The 19,421-nt window shown below is 34.8% G+C and overlaps 1 long non-coding RNA gene across 1 annotated transcript; it reads right to left on the bottom strand.

The window, feature by feature from the left end:
• Nucleotides 1-259: 259 nt before the first annotated feature.
• Nucleotides 260-15,711, bottom strand: LOC120350413. The gene is made up of 3 exons (XR_005570753.1): nt 15,702-15,711; nt 14,556-14,557; nt 260-420 (listed from the first exon to the last, which is right to left on the bottom strand). It is a non-coding gene; the product is annotated as an uncharacterized LOC120350413 (long non-coding RNA).
• Nucleotides 15,712-19,421: the final 3,710 nt, after the last annotated feature.

Here is a 19,421-nt window from a genome sequence, read left to right as displayed (position 1 = left end):
ATTATTATTTCTACTCATAATAAAAAAGTCCAAGGTATTATTGCTGGCATGTCAACAGTCCATGATGATATTATTCTGAAAGCACAAAAGATCTTAGTCTCAGCATTTGACACATGAAACTGAAGACGTCGTTCATTTCCGGACCATCACTTATATTTAAAATGTCGTTAGGCAATTCAGAGAGAATTTCCTCAGATATTTTTGTCTGAAACCGCTATATAAATCACAATGTAGAAAAATGTGCTCCAGGATTTCACCACACAGTAGACAAGGTACCTGAGGGTTGATTGTATATTTGACACCTTTCAAGTGGAGAACGATGGCTTCAGTATGCATGGAAATCCTTATCTGGCTAAACAGTCTAACTTTATAATGTGGTAAGTTGGATTCAAGATATGGAGCGATGTCGTAGGTTGTCAACTGATGGTAGGCCTCACGAAGAGGTGAATTGATCGCCGCAGCCGCATCCAAATTATACAATTTCTGACGAAAGGACTTGAATATTTCTGCTTTATGAACCTTTGCCACTTGCCCGTCTTGTTGTGCTCATATGTGACCGTAGCCTATGTCCTCGAAGAATTCCTTCATCTGTGAAGCCCAATTGTACTTTTTATTCTCATTTACATCAGTTGCAAGTAGTCTCCTGAAGCACATATTTGGTGCTCTGTTGTCGCACATATTCAGGATTTCAAGCCACCAGTTGAATGCTGATTTGAAAATATTGAAGACAAGATGATGACGTCCTGTTTCCAGTCTTACAACATAACCTTGTGTTCTGATTGGCAAATAGAAAGATGACTTGATGAACTTTGTTTGAATGACCTCCAGCTATTGCCAGTATCTAAGCGCCCATAATTCACTGCTGTATAATAGTACAGACCTTACCATAGCATCAAACAATTTTGCTCTCGAACTCCATGAGACCGATCAACGGGAATCCACTACTATTCTCTGGACACATCCAGATGCTGATGCTGCTTTACGTTTCATGTCTTTGGCAGCCTGGTGGAAAAGACCAGAGTTCGAGAATACTACACCCAGGTACCTGATTGTACTGAAAGTTTCCAAAGGATTATTTCCGTAGTAAAGTGTTTCTCTCCTTGCTCCACCGTGACTTTCTTTGAATATCAATACCTTCGTCTTTAATACATTAACAACAAGTTTGTTTAGATGACAGTACTCCTCAGAACGTTCAATTTCTTTTGTGCATCTACTCGGGTGTTGGATAACAGAACAGAGTCATTAGGATATGACAGGAGATTCAAGCCCGCCCTCTTTCTTCACAAAATAGTCTTCCATATCATTGATAAAGATTGCAAACAGGATCAGTGAGATAGTGTCGCCCAGCATCACTCCTTGTGTTATTGGAACCTCCTCTGTATAGCCACTAGCAGCACTTATTCTCACTGTAAGTAGCCTTGAGATAGAAGTCCTGAAGAACTGCAATCCATTTCCTGCTTATACCATATCTGTATAGTTTTTCCCACATCAATGTGTGGTCTATGGAGTCGAAAGCTCGCTGGAAATCCACAAAAGTTGCATACACTTTCCTCCCCTGTTTCACAATCTGCCAACTAACCAAAGCATTTAAAGTAAATATACTATCCATAAAGCCTCTAGACATGCGAAAACCATTTTGTGCTTCGTTCAATGGATTTCCATACTCTATTCAGTTGGAAAGCCTATTACTCATTATTTGAGTGAAAAGCTTGCAGATACAATTGACCAAAGAAATTCCTATAGAGTTCTCAGGTCGGCTGCTATCTCCCTTTTTGAAAATCATGAACATATTGACTTTACTCCATCCTTCGGGGACTGATTCATTATTTAAAATTTTGTTGAACATGTTCAAAATCAGTAATTTTCCGTTGAAGGGGAGATTTTTAAGGAACTCATTTGTTATCATATCAGGCCCAGCAGCTTTTCCCGATTTGCATTCACTAATTTCATAGTGCAGCTCACCTAGAGAAAGAGGGGCATCAAAGAATGGATGCAATACGTCAAGAACATCCCACGTTGTGCAGACAATTCTCGGCGGGTAGCATTTTTGCAAGTAATCCTGCCAACATTACAGGTCAATGCTGTTATTTTTGGGCTTCAGACCATTTATCCTGCGAATCATTTCCCAAAACTCTTTGGAATTCTTTACACTGCTCAGATTAATTTCCTGTTCCGTGTGGAAATTCCGTTTTGACTTTTTCACAATTCTCTTATACTCTCTTTTTAATCTCAAATATCTGATAGCATTCAATTTCCAAGTTACTGTTTTTATAAATTCTAAATGATTTATACATAGCTTTTTTTGCTTGGCGACATGCTTGATTATAGAATGGTTTATCCACACGTCGTCCAGTCTGAACACCGCCGTGATTACTACGGAGCATTTCATGAGCCTGCCCAAATAGTTTTATCTCTTGTACCAAGTCTTGTACATCGATTCAGCACCTAGATGTAAAGCCTGGGTTGTACTCTGCTCGAAATATTCCTTGTACGGTATTTCAAGATTTGGTTTCATGTTTCTGTTTTCGACTGACGGCCGGTGTGTCTCTCCTCTTCTTGATCATATGAATTGCTAATTCTCAAGAAGCATGGCAGATGATCTGAGGTAAGAAAATCATCACCTATCTCAAGATCCACTGTAGAAGCTAAGCCGTGGAAGTTGGTCCAGACTAAGTCAATAACACTACGGCCACTATTACTCAAGTATGTAAAGTTACCCTCTCTATCGCTATCAGTACAGCCGTTTAAAACATACATTCCATCACTCTTCATGAACTCCACCAAAAGTTTTCCTCTTGCTGTAACGGTGAAATCCTGTGTATTTCGGACCTCTCGGATGCGACTATCTTCGAAAACGTCAGGGTCGTATATGTTATTCAAAATACCTATGCGACTATTCTGGTCCCCACCAACGAAAAATTCACATTCTCCGTAGAGCTTCAATATTTCATACATCACGGAATTGAAGAGGTCAAGCAGAACCTGCATTGAATCAGACGGTCTAAAATACACGAAACAAACCACAAATCTTCTATTTTTAGTAGTCTCAATGATGAGTACAAGCCAGAACGGCGATTGATCTATTATTTTGTAACTATGTAGCTTGTTCACCAATGCGATCAAACCTGAACTCGGTCTGCCAATGTCCTTATTTCTTATAGCATTCACGAAGATGGAATTAACTTATCATTGATCACCCGGGGAAGAGGCACACAATTCGACGTCAACCAGGTTCCACAGAGAAAAATGACATCCAAGTCTGAGAGAACAGACAACTGTTCAAGATCGAATAAATGAAAATTGTTCATGCCTCCTATATTCCAGAATAGTATCATGTAATTGCTCCGTAATTCAGTTGAACGATGGCAGGGTTGGTTTTATGATATTTTGGGTTTTAATGCTCCGTCATATGCAGGTTCGCCTTCTCCTCTTATTATTTGCTATGATTGATTCGTAGACTCCTTGGCTTCTATCATTTTCTCTTTCTGAATTCTCAAAACCGCTTCTATCACTATTTATAACTACTTTCAGATCTTTTATCTGACTCATTTTTCCATTTGTACCACTGGCTTCAATAAGAAACTTTTTTATGCTTCCGCTATTCCCAACTTTCCTTCCTTTTTTGGCAACCTGTTTGCCGTGAAAATTCTTATAATTTTCCTTCTGCTTTCTCGAAGATGACTCCTCACTTCTCGCCCGCTTCGCTGACTTGGCCTCCCGTTCCGCCAGGTCCTTGAGTTTCCAGAGTTTTCCATCTACTTTCAGCTTATCCTTTATCATTACAACATGTTTTCCCTCACTCTTTAACTTCAATAGATGAGCAAACAAGTCTCTTCTGATTCAACAGTCTAGTCTTGGCATTCGGTAGAGAAGGTTGTTTTTCGCTCTGGCTGATTAGATAGTAGTAGTAGTGCCGATCCGTAATACAGTACCGTGTTATTTAGCCTTTTCAAAATGGTTAACTGTTCATTGTGTAATTTGGTTTTGAATGATGTTAAGGACGAAATCAAATGTGTCGAGTGTAATGATGCATTTCATGCAAAGTGTTGCCGTGTAGGTACAACAGAAAATCTTCGTAAACTGGGACAGAAAAAAAATACCTGGAAATGTGATGAGTGTATTACATTGAAATCTTCCGTTGACAATAGTGCTTCAAATAGTAGCCTGGAACTTGCTATTAAAAACCTAGGTATAAAAATGGACAAGCAGTTTGCAGAAATGAAGCAGTCACTTACTGAAATGATTCAATCGGAATTAAACGTGTTACGTCTCGAAGTCAACAAATCCGTAAAAGAGTACGCGAGTTTAAAGAATGAATGTAAAGTTTTGCGGGATAATAATGTTCGCATGCAAGGTGAAATTTGTGATTTGAAAAATGAAATTAACTCTATCAACCAATATTCAAGGAAAGATAATGTGGTGATTATCGGTGTTCCCCAAACCAAGGGAGAGGACGTCTATCTTATTCTGCAAAAACTCGCTGAGATCTTGAAAATTCAGTTTCATATATCGGACATTTCAACTGCACATCGCCTGAATAATAAAGGAGGCCCACATCGACCCCCGATCGTAGTGAGACTTATGTCTAGGAACTGCCGCAAAATCTGGCTGAATGCGGCTCGTAAAATGAAGGGAATTGAAGCGAAGTTACTGCATGAATCATTCGATAGTAAAAAAATCTACATAAACGAACACTTAACTGATTTTAACAGATCACTTCTCAATGCTGCGAGAGACTTAGTGAAACAAAATAGGATCGCGTTCGCTTGGGTTAGAGAAGGTAAAATCTTTGTTAGGAGAAATCCGGAAGGTCCAGTGGTAAGGGTTATTGTAGAGGATGATTTGAAAATATTTACGAACGACACTGAACAAGGAACTAGGAAATAAACTGTAAGTTGCAAGATAAAGTCATGGTTACAGAATGGTGGCGGTTTGAACTCTTTATTAAGTTAATTTTCTGATAAATGCAAACGTGTTGGGTTTTTAACAATTTAATAATTTCCTATTTTTATTTGTCTATAGTTATTATTTTCCACGTGCAGGATTTATAGTTAATGAACTGTGTTACTGGAACTTTTTAGGTGATTTGAATTAGTTTATTATTGATGGAATAATATATTTAATTCTATAAAACATAAAATGAGTTAGCTTTGTTCAACAAAGAAGTAAGGAAGAGAGTTGTTGTAGTGAAGGGAAAAGAGGAAACAACTCATGTTGGCATGTTATCTCACAATAATAGTTCTTTATAGGGGAGAATATTATTGATACTCAGTATTTTCTAGGATTATTTTAAATTGATTTTTTTCTCATCTTAATTGAGTCGTAAATGGGAGTAGCATTTATAATTTCCTTTGTTTCTATTGTAATATTTATTTTCGCTTATTGATTTCATATCATGTAAGTTCCTTCTATTGTCTATTCTATTAATTTATTCCTTGGTTTTTATCAGTGCAACATTCCATTTTCCTTCAAATCTATTCATTTCTTTGAGAACTTGTTTCATTATTATTCTCATGTACTTATATAAGAATAGTATCTACTTCTATTTATGATTTTGGATATCGTTGTGTAAACATAATGACAATCTAAGCTAACTTTTCATTGAATTAATAATTATTTTCCAGCTAATAAATTTGTTTGTAATTGAAATCGAAGAGCATAAGCATACTTTTGTAATCCTATCATTTGATATTATCATTAAATCTATTGCCTTTAATCACTAAACCAGTATAAAATATGAGATTTTCTATGTATGTTCCAATTACTGGAAAACATTTTTCGAAATTTAATAATTTATATTAAATGTAAATCAAATTTTGATAATATACATAAATATATTTCTTTAATTACTACTATTATTATCATTATTATATTCATTTAGTAATTAATCAACGCCACCTCAGTACCGAACATTACTTGGATATATGAACTTATTTAGGCTAATGTATAAAATATATATATATATATATATAATATATATATATATATATATATATATATATATATTAGTAAAAGGATCGGCAGTAAGAAAAATGAATGTGTTAGATGAATTGAGTGACTACAGACACGTTGGTTGTGAGGAGTTTGATGAGTGTGGTGTGTATGCTGGATTTTTGAGAGAGAATGGAATGAATGCTTTAAGTGTTATACATCTGAATATTAGGAGCTACCATAAAATTTTGACGATTTTATTGTTCTTTTGGAATGTCTTGGATTTAAATTTGATGTTATTATTTTAACCGAAACCTGGTTGAGTGTGGATGAGAACATAACACACTTGGAAGAATATTCTAGCTTTCGTACTTCAGTTAAATTTAATCAGAATGATGGAGTAGTTATTTATGTAAGATCTGAACTGAATGCATCCTGTGAAGAGATTAATGTTGGAGGAGTAAATTGTCTAATATTGGATTGCCAAAAATACGAGCTGAGTTATAACGTTTTATGTGCTTATCGCTGTCAGGGCTTGGACCTGTCAAATTTTATCAGTGGACTTGAAGATAGATACATCGATAGGAGGAATAGATTGAACAACACTATTGAGATTATCGCTGGAGATATCAATTGCAATATTCTTACTGACCAAATTAATAATATTAGTAACAGATATCTAGATGTGCTCTATGGGGCTGGTTTTGTTTCCTGCGTTAACGTTCCTACAAGGCGGACGGCCTTCACTTCGACTTGCATCGACCACATTTTTGTCAGGCACTTTGATACGGAGGGTCTCCGTCCGGCCGTTTTCCGGTCTGACATTACTGACCACTATGTAACGTCTATTTTAATTAAAAATGATAATCAAGCTCAGAATATACCAAGATTTGAACCTCTCCAATTCCATGCTTCCATTGATTACTTGAAATTCTCAGAAACTGTTTCACAGCAAACCTGGCAGGATGTAACAATGATAGAAAGCGTCAATGAATCTACTGAATCATTCGTTAAGAAAATTCAAGAAATTAAACATAGTTATACAACAAATAAACCAAAAAGAGTCCAATTAAAAAAATTAAAGCCCTGGATACTGATTCGCTTATCAAATCGATTAAAAAGAGAATAAATTAAGTAAGCTTGTTATCAGACAACCCTTTAATTTACAATTGAAATTATACTACAATAATTATAGGAAAACATTGAATAGATCATTAAAAACTACAAAATATAATTACTATAGGAATAAATTATTATCCGATTCTAAACCTATTTCCTTTTGGAGAACAATTAATGAAATATCGGGTGTAAATCCAAGGAATAACTCATTTCCTATTCAAAGTTTTCTTACTAATAGTAACGACAGCCGAAGTCCTCAAACAGGAAGTTGTACTACGGTTTCTGATGTTTCCAATAAATTTAATATATTTTTCTCTAAAGTTGGAGAATCTCTTGCAGACGTTATAAAACAAGGCAACCATAATATTAATCTACCTGACATGGATCACCCTCCATGCAATTCGATTTTTGACTTACATCAGGTGAGTGAGATGGATGTTGAAAACTGCATTTTGGAGCTACGAGGTGGTTCTGCGCCTGGCTGCGATGGCATATCAGCATCTCTTTTGAAGGATAATTTAAAATCTACTGTTACTCCTCTTCGTCACATTATTAATAGAAGCTTTACATCAGGACCTTTTCCGGATATTCTCAAATTAGCGAAAGTTATTCCACTCTATAAGTCTGGCATTAAAAATGATTTAAATAATTATAGACCTATAAACCTTCTTAGTTTCATTTCTAAGGTCATCGAGAAATGTTTCAAGAAGCAATTGACCAAGTACCTTAAAAACAATAACATTCCAATGGATAATCAATTTGGCTTTAGGGATGACCGGAATTCGTCTAATTGTTTCTTTCAGCTTAGCGACTATCTGGGACAGGGTATTAATAATAATAAATATATTCTATTACTATTTATTGATCTGGCAAAAGCTTTTGACTCCATTGATCACGATTTGTTGTTGAATAAACTGACGGCCATAGGAATAATTGGTGCTGCACTCGATTGGCTTAAAAGTTTCCTGTCGAAGCATCGCCAGTTGATATCTATTGCAGGAGTCGAAAGTAGCATCCAAGATATCAATTATGGTGTGGTACAGGGCAGTACCCTCGGACCAATTCTATTTCTGGTCTACATTAATGATATTATTCAGGTAAATATGAGTGGTAAAATGATGCTTTTTGCTGATGACACAGCCGTTTACTTTGAGGGAGACAGATGGGAAAATGTGTACAGAGTAGCTTCAAGTGAGCTAAGACAATTGAAAAGCTGGTTTGATTTCAATATACTCAGCATGAATACAAAAAAAAACTAAGTGTTTGCCTATTTTCCTGCGTGACAGTCGTGCTCCCCCTACCAACTTGGAATTGAGGGTTCACACGTGCGGGGCTGATTGGGGTAATACATGTGGCTGTGATTTAATAGAGACTGTCTATGAATATAAATATTTGGGCATTCATATAGATAGTCGATTGACATGGAGCTCTCATGTTAGATACCTTAATAGTAGGCTGAGAAAAATGATTTATGTGTTCAACCAGCTTAGGGGAATCCTCAATATAAATCATTTGAGAACAGTGTATTATGCGTACATTCAGTCCATTATTTCCTACGGTATTATCCTTTGGGGAAGTGCACCCAAAGCGTTGTTAGATCAAATATCAGTGACTCAGAAAACTATAATAAAAGTTGGCCTTGGTCTATGCAGAAGATTTCCATCCGTACGATTGTTTCAGGTCTTCAACGTTTTCAGAATCAGGCAGCTATTCATTAAATCAGTACTGATGTACATGTTCAAGAATAAAATATATTTCAATTCAGAGTCCAATCATCTTTACATGACAAGACATTCCCGCTTTCATCACTCGGGTCTTCAACGAAACACCCGTTCAGCCTGTGATAGGAATATATCATACCTATGCCACACTATTATGAATAACATTCCTCAAGAAATAAGTCAGCCGGGCGCATGTAGTTTCTCAAAATATAAATCAATAATTACAAATTGGATAAAAACGCTGAATGAAGATCAATGTGAACGGCTACTTCAATCTATTTATCAATAGGATATTGGTTACTTCTAATGTTTGTATATTCTCTTTGTCCCAATCAATATATCTTTTTGCCTAGCGGTTCACCTTGTGATGACCAACGTGTCTGTGGTGTGTGTGTGTCTGTGGTGTGTGTGTGTGTGTGTGTGTATGTGGTGTGTGTGTGTGTGTGTGTGTGTGTGTGTGTGTGTGTGTGTGTGTGTTGTGTGTGTGTGTGGTGTGTGTGTGTGTGTGTGTGTGTGTGTGTGTGTGTGTGTGTGTGTGTGTGTGTGTGTGTGTGTGTGTGTGTGTGTGTGTGTGTGTGTGTGTGTGTGTGTGTGTGTGTGTGCGATTATGAAATTGAAAAAACTTATTTCTCTTAAGTTCAATCAGGAAAAAAATGTATACTTTAATCACACAGTACTGGACTCATTGACCCACGAACAGGCCAAAAAGGTCTATGTGGGCTCTTATATTTCATTAAATAGAGTGAATCCACTTGGGATAGGTGCAATAAGATAAGTTTTACCACAATAAAATATGCTAAAACATTGTTGAACTGGATTAAACTAGGAATATTATTATCATAAATATAATATAGATATATATGATAGGGAATAGGATAAGATATTAATAGTATTATTTGTATTACATATCTCAAGTTGTGTATTTGCTCTGTTGAAATATTATTGTAAATTGTGTAAATTTTGCTGAAATAAATTCAATTCAATTCAATTCAATTCAATTCAATTTGATTGCTCTAGTCTCTTGGGTCAAATCCTCCTTGATTTGGATATTTTTGAAGTGTTCTTCTTCTTGGAGTTTCTCTTTCTTCCTCAATACCATATTTTTAGTTATAATGGAGTTGAATTTCACAAGTATTGGTGCTCTCTCTTTTCTTCTATTTGTCCTCCATAGATCCTCATCTTATAGGTATGTGCACTTCAATTGAAAACAATGCATCAAATATAATCCTCCAGTCCGTCCGATGCGTGCTGTCCGTCCGATGACGATCTATGTGCGCCTACCTTGAAGGTAGACGCACACAGATCGTCATCGGACGGACGGCACGAATCGGACGGACTGGAGGATTATTAGATTTGATGCATTATTTTCAATTGGAGTGCGCACACCTATCCGCATCCGTATAGTGCTTTTTTGGCTTACCAATTCCGTATCACTTGATGCTGATCATATATGCACTATAGTAATCACATCAATTTCAACTCATTTTGGAGAATAAAGGTAGGCGCACACAGATCGTCATCGGACGGACGGCACGCATCGAACGGATCAGACAATTAGATTTGATGCCTTGCATTCAATTGGAGTGCGCATACCTATACGATGCGGATAGGTATGCGCACTCCAATTGAAAACAATGCATCAAATCTAATTATCCGATCCGTCCGATGCGTGCCTACCGTCCGATGACGATCTGTGTGCGTCTACCTTAATACTAATCTATTGAGCATGTATGGTGTAATGTAAATATTCTGCTAACGACGTGGTTAAGTGGTAAGAACCTATTGACCAAGCTTCACCAAGTCATCAAATAAAAGTCATTATTTTTTTCGAATAGCTCATTTGGGAGAGCACTTCTGATCAATACCTCAGTCACTATAATGTTATGTTCTGCAATGTGCGCAACACAATGATCGCACTGTAGCTCTCAGTTTAGGATAATAATTTGCTTACGAATTTTGTTATTGAGAAAAATGTGGTTGGAATAACTATACCGATTGGGACCAGTTGTAAATCTATTTGAATAATCATCTTTGTTAGATCTATATTCATTTATATAAGTAAATATAATCATAGGTAGAGTGTATATTTTGACAATAGCATCTAGACCAATGGTCGCCAAACTTATGAGCCTGTGAGCTAGAATAGCATTTATAAATCTTCTAGTGAGCTACCAAGGATGCCTAGTGTGCCTATGAAGATACATTTCTAGTGTTGAAATCTACTTATCTCATAGCAAAAAGTATAACAAAAGTTGAAATGTACATTTCAATGAGAGCAGTGGAACTCTTTCAGGTCATCAAGTATTTTCTTGATGTTTGGAGTGAACGTTCTAGCCTCCATTCTGATGCAGTTGTCCAAATGTTAATCAGTCAGTCTGTTCCTATATAGATTTTTCATGAATTTCATACTTGAAAAAGATGCTTCACACAATTAATTAGAGCTGAACATAGCTCTCAACTTCAATGCAACTTGAATAGTATTTGGATATTTGTCTCTGGGGGCTTGAGGCCAAATATTTCCAGTTTTAGAAAGTGATCTGAGAGACAGATAATTTTGAAAATCAACAAATTCCATTTCAACTGAAGCCTGATCTTCACCAAAATGTTGTACAACACAAGCTGTAAAATTTTCTGCATAGATCTCTAAAAAAGAGAGTTGATGAATTGTACCATATTTAATATGCTTTTAAAACCTTAAAATCGTTGATCAAACTGTTGCCTCAAGTCTGAAAGAATTGTAACGTATTCTTGGTTATTGCTGCGGTGCTGTGGAGGATTTTTCTCGCCACTGATTTTTTCAGACTAGGAAAGTGTTTAAATTCAAACTGGATGACATTCGTTTGCACGAGTATTTCTGTGAGCTACCAAAAACTACCCCACGAGCTACCAGTAGCTCGCGATCGACTGTTTGGCGACCACTGATCTAGACTAGTCTATATAGTCCAGTCAAATGGTCGATTTTCAGGAAACAGCCCCGAAAGAATTTTTCTCGACGGTTCTATATGTATTTTGAGGCGTTGAATTTGAATCCGAAATTTGATGACACGCCAGAAGGCGGCTTCACCCCCAAAACCCCCAAATTTCGGACTTTTTTTCTAATTTCTCATTCAATCTCGAAAACCTTGGGTTTCTCAAGAAAAATCATTCTCGACAAAATTAAAGAAAATAGAATTTCCAATTAATTGAGTGCTGGTCGCGCAGGACTCTACAGTACCGTTTTTGGTCCCGGAGCTACAATTTTTTCAAAAAGGGGTATTTTTTAGGGTTTTTCAAAATTATGCAAACTCACTACTTTTACCCTATACAAATAGGATAGTTCACTGGTAATTATATCTTACTCGTTTTAGAGACTCTTGACTAACAGTGAAATCGCAGAAAAATTTGAAAATGAAAATAATCATTTTCTCAATCGGGTGTAACTTTTGAACGGTATTAGAATCAGAAAAACGATCTATGGTAGCAAAAAGAGGAGAAAATTCTCTACAACCTTGACTACTTTTTGGATTTTTTGTCTGAAGTATTCCACAAGATACGCCAATTTGAATATGCGAGACTGTGAAAATGATTAACGTATCACTAATTTTTCGCATGTTCAAAGTTGCGTATCTTGTGAAATGCTCCAGATAAAAAATACAAAAAGTAGTCAAGGTTGTAGAGAATTTTCTCGTCTTCTCGCTACCTTAAATCGTTTTTCTGATTCTAATACCGTTCAAAAGTTACAACCGATTGAAAAAATGATCATTTTCATTTTCTAATTTTTCCTGTGATTCTACTGTTATTCAAGAGTCTCTAAAACGAGTAAGATGATAGAAACATGATAGAAACTTGCGATTAGTCTCAAATAAAAGTGAATTACATGCTCTATAAGCTACGTTGCCTCAAATTCATCTTGCATTACTGTTTATTATCGAAAAACTGTCGAGACTGTGAAGATGAGGAAAATATCGCAAATTTCTTGATTTTTTGAAACAAACGTATCTTACTTCATGATTATATTTTTACAAAATTCATTCACCTCAAATGAAAGAGGAGATTCAGTTCTTTAAATCAAGACCAAGTACCATTTTTTATAATTTCGGGTTACCAAGATACACAGTTTTGAATATAGAAATTGGGTATTTTTCTGTGTATTGAAATATGGGTTAAAATACACTAAAGAGGATTTTTCCATCAAATTCAAGTTATGATACATGATTTTGAACCGTCTAACCATTCTGTCAAAAGTTATAAATGTTTAAAGTTTTGATCCTTGACGTATCCTTATGGGTGTCCCCCCACCCGGAAATAATGGAATTAAGTGTATCTAATGGGTGATTCTCATAGAAAATAACCCTCTTCTGATGATTTCAGCCGAAATATGTTTTTTTTTGTTAGCAAGGCTTTGAAAAGGTATTATAATGAAAAATTTGTATTTTTACTGAATGATTTGTTTTCTATTTTTGGGTGTTCCCCCCTTCCCCTCAACTAAATTCGAAAACTCCTAAGTAATCCTGTTCAGAATTGATTGCTCTTTCACGTGATGTGTAGATTTTCATCATTACTAGTGAAATATCCAAGTTGTATAGGGTAGAAGTGGTAAGTTTGCATAATTTTGAAAAACCCTTACAAAATAACCCTTCTTTGAAAAAAATTGTAGCTCCGGAACCAAAAACGGTACTGTAGAGTCCTGCGCGACCACTCAATTAATTGGAAATTCTATTTTCTTTAATTTTGTCGAGAATGATTTTTCTTGAGAAACCCAAGGTTTTCGAGATTGAATGAGAAATTAGAAAAAAAAGTCCGAAATTTGGGGGTTTTGGGGGTGAAGCCGCCTTCTGGCGTGTCATCAAATTTCGGATTCAAATTCAACGCCTCAAAATACATATAGAACCGTCGAGAAAAATTCTTTCGGGGCTGTTTCCTGAAAATCGACCATTTGACTGGACTAATATTAATCTTTTAATATACAGTGTGTTTCATTTAGAATATGCTAAAATTCTCAGGCTGATTTCTCACACCATATAGTGGAAGAGATTTCTAATAGAGTCTATAGTTCTCCACTTTCTGATGCCCCTAAAAAATCATCGTATTGATGAAGAATATACAGCTTTACTGTCAAAACAGTCCACTGCCATTGTTATCTCATTCTATCAAAGCATTTCCAGAGTTATTCCCAATAAAACGTTTTCAACCATTTGATGAAAAGGCAGAACAAGAAGTACCAGACTAAGAAGTTTGACATATTTCTCTCAAAACACACTGTATCATTTTCTTATTGAGAGAAGTGGTGTTTGAATTTGGTGAATTTATATCAGATGCATACTTCTCATTTTGTTTGGATCCACTTGATTATAGAATTTGCTGCATCAATTTCTTTATCCAAAACTTCAGATGGAATAGTTTCATCACTTTTAGTTCAATTTCTTCCACGGTAAGAAATTTTGTTATGATTATTGTCCTGCAGCGATAAATTCAGTTGCATAATATATGATCTGCTAAGTGAATTATAGATATAGGCTATTTAAGCCTGAAATTCACGTATATTATATCCAGAAAATCTAGGTATTCGAAAAAATTTAAACTTCATTGAATACTGAAGAACATTGAAGTCAATAAAAAATGTAATTGTGAAACCATCAACTCATATTTAGTCCAAGTCTGGCAAAAGGAAATTTTCCAAAAGCTATAAGAGACATGTGTTGGACCATTGCATAAAGAAGGTGACAAAACAAATGCCTACCAATTACAGCCCTATTTCACTTATAAGCAATATTTTTAAGATTTTGGAAAAACTAGTAAAGAAACGTCTTGTGAATTACATGGAAAAACAGCTTACTATCTAGGAATCAATTTGCTTTCCGTAGGGGAAGGAGTACAAAAGATTTGGTATTAGAATTGACACAGATAAGCTAGAAAATAACGAAAAATTTGCAGCAGTGTTCCTGGACTTAGCAAAAGCTTTTGACACTCATAATCACAGTTTGCTGCTGGAGAAATTAGAAGCCATGGGAATTAGAGGAGTTCCTCTAGAATGGCTTAGATCATACCTCAGTGGCCGGCGTCAGAAAGTAAAGGTTGAAGAACATCTCAGTTCAGAGGAAACGATGAAGTTTGGGATTCCCCAAGGAACAGTTCTTGGGCCAATTTTGTATTTGGAATATGCAAATTAGCTATGTTCAATTAAGATAAGAGGGAGGAGGGAGGGATAAATGCAACAAAAACGAATGTTTTAGCTTCTTCTCTGACAGAACGGACGACACAGAACGGATACTTCATCACTTTATCGACAATAGTGGACAAAAAATTTAAATGGGACAAGCACATTAATCTATCAATTTCAGGAAATGATCAGGAAACTTCAAGTTCTACAAATTACCTCTACAAATTCTATCAACTCCGTAAAATCCTCAACTATGAGATATTAAAAACTGTTTATTTTTCTTTAGTGCAATTAATTTTAAGATACGTCATAATTATCTGGGGAGCTACGAATTTTATACATGTTGAACCTCTCTATAAACTTCAAAAACGAATACTAAACATAATTGAGGAGAATCAATTCCCCACGAACATTCTCTTCAAGGACAGTAAAGTACCAAGTGTAAGACAACTCTACATCCAGGCTATCATCACGCGAATGAGGAGAAACAACGAAAAAAAAGACTGGCAGATCATAACCATAAAACAAGGTAGAGAAACACGAATTTAATAGTAACAAGGATGAACACAACATTTGGACAAAGAAACTACTTATATTTTGGGACCAAAAATTTACAATTCAATAACAAGTAGCGTTAGGAAAGAATTCAATAGACACAAGTTCAAGAAAAGTTTATTTTCCTGGTGTAGTTGATATTGGAGTAGAAAACTTTGAAAATTTAGTTGAGCTGTAAATATTTAAACTATTTATTCTTCATTTCCTTTATTAGTTTTCCATTTTTTCAAATCAACTTTCTAATTACTATCCTTAATAGAATATTAATAATTATTAATTTCATAATTTTGCTTGTATTATCAATTCATACTAATTTCAATATAGAAAACTTCAATCCTATATCACTGAATGAAGTTTGTAAATGGTCATTTTAACATGCGGCGTTACAATTTTTCTTGTATTATCAATTCTTACTAATTTCAATATAGAAAACTTCAATCCTATATCACTGAATGAAGTTTGTAAATGGTCATTATTTATTTATTTATTCATTTTCTTTACATACAAAGGCTCACAGAGATCCATAAAGAGCCTTATTTACACAATTAAATGAAACAACAATTTAACTTATATACATTTTGAAATATAGTAAATAAAGAAAAGAAAGAAAAAAAGCATTTACACAGTTGAAATAATCAAATTAATCACATTCATATAAAGAAAAATGTAAAAAAAGCAAAAAGCATTTACTCAGAATAATCAAATTAATTTCATTATTATAAAGAAAAATGTGAAAAGAATGAAAGTAAAACAATCCTTTCCAAAGATTCTAGAGGAAAATACAATTAAAAAAAACTATTTAAAGATTACGAGAAAGAAAATAATAACTAATAAAAAAAAGCTAAGTAAACAGGAAAAGAAAAGTCTTAAACTAGGAGAGTTCCAGCCAGAGTTTACAAAACAAATCATCTCAAAAACGAGCGTCTTATGATAGTATCAGTTCACAATGTTTCTTATATTCATTGAATGAGTTCGAAAAAGGATCAATGTGTTCATTCAAGCTATTAAACAGTCGTAAGGTTTTATATAGGAATGAGTTGTAATGATGGTTTGTTCTAGCAAAGGGAATCTCAAACAATATATTCCTTCTAGGTCTTGCATATGGTACACTGAAATTGATTAGGCTGATAAAATATGGTAAATGGACGTTATGATTCAAGATATTATATAACAGCAATAGGGCATTCAATGATCTCCGCACCTGCAATGACCGGATATTAAATAAGGATCTCAATTCACTAGTTGGGAAATTGAATGGACAGAACATACGGAATTTCTTGATGAAAAGGTGTCTTAGGAATATATTTTGAATCTTCTCAATTTCGTAACTATCAGTTACATTAGCAGGACCCCACACCATAGATGCATACTCAAGTTTACTCCGTACCAGTGCATTAAACAGTTTTATACTTACATCACAACTAGTAAAAGGTTTTGAATTACGAAGTATAAAACCAAGTAGCCTATTAGCACTGCTAAGAACGTGATTAAATTGGTCTTTAAAATCAAGAGTCGAGTCCATCAACACTCCAAGATCTCGAATGCTATTGACATACTCTAGATTGATGCCTGCAAATGAGTAAGCGTAACGATCATAATTCCTCTGTCTCGTGTAAACCATAAACTTGGTTTTTGAGATATTTAATTTTAGTTTATTTCTATGACACCATAGATGGACTCTATCAAGATCCTGTTGTAACTGAGCACAATCTTCAACACTCCTTATTAATTTATACAATTTTACATCATCTGCAAACACTAGGATCCTGGATGCAATAATGCAATCGGGAAGATCGTTTATTAAGAGTAAAAACAAAAGAGGCCCAAGATTCGATCCCTGAGGGACACCTGATGTATTTGCATAGTCAGCAGATTTGTAGCTATTGATATGTATGTGTGAAAATCTATCAAATAGGTAGCTGCGGAAAAATTTGATCAAATCAGTTGAAAACCCATAAGTAACTAACTTTTCCAATAAAACTTCAAAATTAACTGAATCGAAAGCTTTACTGAAATCGAGATAAATCACGTCTTCCCGATCCTGACTATCTAATTTAGAAGAGACAAATTGAGTAAATGTTAACAGATTACTTACAGTAGACCTTCGGGGCATGAAACCATGTTGGAAAGGTGATAAGACGTGTTTTACATGATTGAATACTATATTACATAAAATAGATTCAAATACTTTGTCAGGTGCATCCAATATATAAATAGGTCGAAAATTAGATATTAAATTGGGTTTACCAGATTTATGAATGGGCGTTATACGGGCATTTTTCCATTTAGTAGGATATTTATTGGTTTTTAAAGAGAGATTGAAAATATATTGTAAAGGTTTTAATAGAATATCCTCACAACCCTTAATAATATAGGCAGGGACACCGTCAGGACCAGCTGAGCGAGTTGCTTTTAGCTTATCAACAGCAGAGCTGACCCAATCATCTGAAATGGAAGGGATAATCAGCGTATCAATGTTATAAGTGGGTCTATTGGTATCAAGGTGAGGTAGGTCATTCCCGGAGAAATCACTGTCCCTTTTTATACTAGCATAGATCGATGAAAAGTAATCTGCAAATGCCTGAGATACGTCTGAGCCAGTGTATTTACAACCATTTAATTCAAAACAATCATTCATCATTCTAGATTCTCGTTTACTAGAAATATAATTCCAAAAATGTTTTATGTTCGAATTCAAATTATTCTGCAGATCAGCTATATAATCTTTGTAACATTCAGCAATTTTTAACTTTATAATTGATCTCAGATTAATAAATTTATCACGATAATACCTAGAGTATGCCATTTTTCGTGCACATTTCTTTTTCTGTTTGATCATTTGGATGATATCCCTAGTAAACCAGAAAGGGTACTTGGATTTAATAATTCTTTTACACTTGGGAACATGCATAGAGAAAGCTCTGTATATTATCTCATAGAAATAATCAACAGCATTATCAACGTCTTGAAATTCATATAATCTGTCCCAGTCTGAATTAAAAAGTGTTTGGTACAGCTGAAGGAAATTGGCTTTTTTGAAATTATAGTAAGGATTATAAACAGGCTCAGGTGATGTATAACTTCTCATGATGAAGAATCTTATAACATGCGGCGTTTAATGAATATACGTAAATTTTACGTAAGTGCACTATAGTGAGGTCCACGTTATAATGGCAGTGGATAAAAGAACAGCGTTGCCTCTTCTCTGCCTCGATTAATTACATTTCAACACTGTCAAAAACAGATTTGGCATCGTTGCGGAGCTAGAAAAGGATAGCACTACCTGCTTTGTCGGATTATAGACAAGGATAGTTGTATCAAAGTTAATCAAATACTGACATTATAACGTGGACCTCACTATAGCTGAGCTATGACATTTACCAATACTAATATGCAACTACATGAATCACCTGTATGCCATAACCTCTGAATACCAACAGGTGTCAGGTTTAATGCATGGTCTCTGGAATTGGTTGATTTTATTGGTTTGTTCAACCTATATGGTTGATAAAATCAAAATGAAGCTTCAAAATAGACAAAACAAATGAGTAATCATCACTCAAGAACCTCAGAGCGCATAGGCCTAATAATAAACAATCATTTTAATGTAATAAAATTAATATCTGTATAAAATAACATAGTGAAACAATATTATCAAAGGAACACAATATAATAAACATTACAAATAGTAATGCGTATTGATCTTTAGAATAAAATTGGAGATAGAAGTGAGATAAGATCAATTTCTATGAGCTATTTAAAACTTATGGGAATCAATCAATGTCATAAGCAGTGAAATCATTAATATACTCCCCGAACAATATATTGAATGTGCGAAAATAACTAAAAATCTAAAACAGGATTTTAACACCTGGATCAAATGCAATTACTTCTTCTAACTATGAGATTTTTTCACAAAGTGTTCTCTTCTGACTTGTGTGCTTGCTTATTCTGCA

The sequence above is a fragment of the Nilaparvata lugens genome, chromosome 3, assembly GCF_014356525.2.
Source record: "Nilaparvata lugens isolate BPH chromosome 3, ASM1435652v1, whole genome shotgun sequence".
NCBI lineage: Eukaryota > Metazoa > Arthropoda > Insecta > Hemiptera > Delphacidae > Nilaparvata > Nilaparvata lugens.
Note: the sequence above shows the minus strand (reverse complement) of the source record. Positions and strands in the feature narration are given on the sequence as shown.